The sequence below is a fragment of the Limulus polyphemus genome, unplaced genomic scaffold, assembly GCF_000517525.1.
Source record: "Limulus polyphemus unplaced genomic scaffold, Limulus_polyphemus-2.1.2 Scaffold10040, whole genome shotgun sequence".
NCBI lineage: Eukaryota > Metazoa > Arthropoda > Merostomata > Xiphosura > Limulidae > Limulus > Limulus polyphemus.
Window position 1 is genome coordinate 1 of NW_013675650.1, and position 2,550 is coordinate 2,550.

General features: G+C 33.3%; 1 long non-coding RNA gene across 1 annotated transcript in view; it reads left to right on the forward strand.

Annotated features, from left to right (window-relative positions):
• The first annotated feature begins 1,133 nt into the window (after positions 1 to 1,133).
• Positions 1,134 to 2,550, forward strand: part of LOC111083548 — an 8,966-nt gene continuing 7,549 nt past the window's right edge. The window contains exons 1-2 of the long non-coding RNA XR_002609099.1: positions 1,134 to 1,207; positions 1,872 to 1,935. This is a non-coding gene — a long non-coding RNA (uncharacterized LOC111083548). The remainder of the gene's footprint in view (positions 1,208 to 1,871; positions 1,936 to 2,550) is intronic.

Genomic DNA, 2,550 nt, shown 5'->3' on the forward strand with positions numbered 1-2,550 from the left:
ATGTAAGTAATGGATGATAAGATGTAGAGTATTGTTGTTATTTCTACTAACAATCCAGACATGTTATATAGGTAGCCAAGGTGATTTCCAAGTTGAATGGTAGGTCTTGGGTTTTAGTCAGTTATAAAGATTAAGTTGATTCCAGAGTTGAACATTAGTCTAGTTGTTCTGTTGTCAGCCTGAAGAGATTTTTTTGATTTCAGGTATTCACATTTTGTTCAAGGACAGGGTCTGAAAGACAACCATTGTGTTGTGTTTTGTCGTCAGCAACCTGGTAGACCACGTGGCCATTCTTCCCAGCTGTGTAAGTTGAAATTATTTGCTTGTTAATATGTTTAAGGAAAGAGCCATCGCATAATGTTTGGAGTTAATCATGTTTATTTACAATGACATTTCTGGGGAGTATTTTAGCTGACAAAGGTATCTCTCAACTTGTGCTACTTTAAGTATAGGTACACAGAAATGTAACGTGAAATTGTCAATACATCTTGAAGATATTTGTTTCACATGCTATTAGGAAGAGTTACACCTGTACTTCGTGAACAACAAAATTACCCTAGTTTCAAGTAACTAAACACAGGAGCCTCTCTAACACGTTTAGTTTGACTTGACGTTTGGTTTTTTTATTAAACTTGTGTCTTCTAGAATTGATCCACAACACAAACAAATCTGGGAGATGTGAATGTAGAAATTACTAAGTTAATTAGGCTAATAGTCACCAAAAACATGTATATAAATCTTAGGATTTATCAGGTTCTTTCCAGATTGACTATCCGATTTTTTGTGGTTGAAATTTATAAAGAATTCATTACATGATTAATATCTGCTTTCAGTATAAAACTGAAGCTTGTATCGCTCCAAAAGAAAAGTTATTACGACATTCAGTAGCACGTCGTAAGAATCTGTATAACTCGGTAAAGTGTTTGTGAGACAAGTATAAAGTCATTAAAAGTAAACTTTAAAGATCCCATTTTTTTATTATTATTAATGTCTTGAACATCAGGAAACTTACTAGATCGGTTTCTTGTGTTCAAATCAGCAAGCTTGTTTACTCGAGTTTCTTGGGTTCAGACAAATATTGAAGACAATGCTGAGTTTGTGAGACAAGAATTCAACACTTTTCTTCAGCGATTGTTGAAGAACATGAGTGACAGACGGGAACAAGAAGAGATGAATATAATGAATCATTACTCACGGGATTTGTGAAGTAAGTCTGACGTGATCTAATTATTATATATTTATCGTTTTTACTTTTTAGAGACACGTCTCAGACTTCATCTTTATTTTATGACAACTGACACAGTGCACGTTTTAATGATTTCAACCAAAAGAGGTGTACAGGAAAACTGAAGTGATGCAATGATAAGTAGTAACTTTGAAGTACGTGCTAAAATCAAAGTACAAAATAATTACTGAATATTAAAAATAATGATGGTTTTTTTTCACTTTCATTTATGTTTGTCTCCTGGTGAAACAGCCGTAAGTCTACAGATTTACAACACTAAAATCAGGGGTTTGAATCCCCTTGGTGGACAAAGCAGATAGCCCAATGTGGCTTTGTTATAAAACACACACACACACACACACACTCATTGATATATATATATATATATATGTTTCCTAGATATAATAAAATATACTTTTGTGCTTAATGAAAATACAAACGAAACATTATGAGACAAACACTTAAGAGTTATAATTTACAAGCGATACTGTTGTTCCTCTTATTACACATCCAAATGTTGTCAGTTTTAATTTTTGGGAAGTTCTAAATTATGTACATTACTGTATGTTATTATACATCCCATAATGTTAGGTGGTCCTTTGTTTTAACCTATGGATTATGATACAACAACATTGTCTTTGTTTAGATACATCCAGCCTGGTCAACTGTCATCTTCACTCTATAGTGACAACTGGTGTATTGATATCAAAGTGAGTTAGACAGTAAAGTTGGAAAAACATCATCACTTAATTTTATCTTGCTTCTTTGATGTTTCTATTTTCTGTTAGAAGTGTGTAAATAGTGATTCGTTGTTGAAAGTGTTTTTTTCACAATCCATACCATTATTCGTTTGTATGTTTTTTGTTTTTTTTAATTTTGCATAAAGTTACACAAGAGCAATATCACAAGCCAGCTGTCTCTAATTTTGAACAGACAGACTAAAGAGAAAACAGCAGGTCAACACCACTCACCATCTACTCTTATCTCACCATATAGTTGGATTTGATTGTCACTCTTATAATGCATCCATGGCCTACAAGTGAGGAGCATTTTTTTTTTTGTTAATAAAAATGCAAACCACTGACCTGCTACACTAACAGCTGTCCTGTTGTTGGCCCCGGCTAGTGTGAAGTTTGTTCTTGGAGTTTTCATGGCCACTGATCTACATGATTGCTCTCACAGTGTGGAACACAATACTATTACTGGCTGGAGACGGCTTGAATGGGTAATGAAGAAAAACTTTAATATAAGTTTAACATAATAGAAAATGTATTGTCGAAACGTTGTCCGTTTGCTGTTATGTTAAATTTATATTAAAGTTTTTC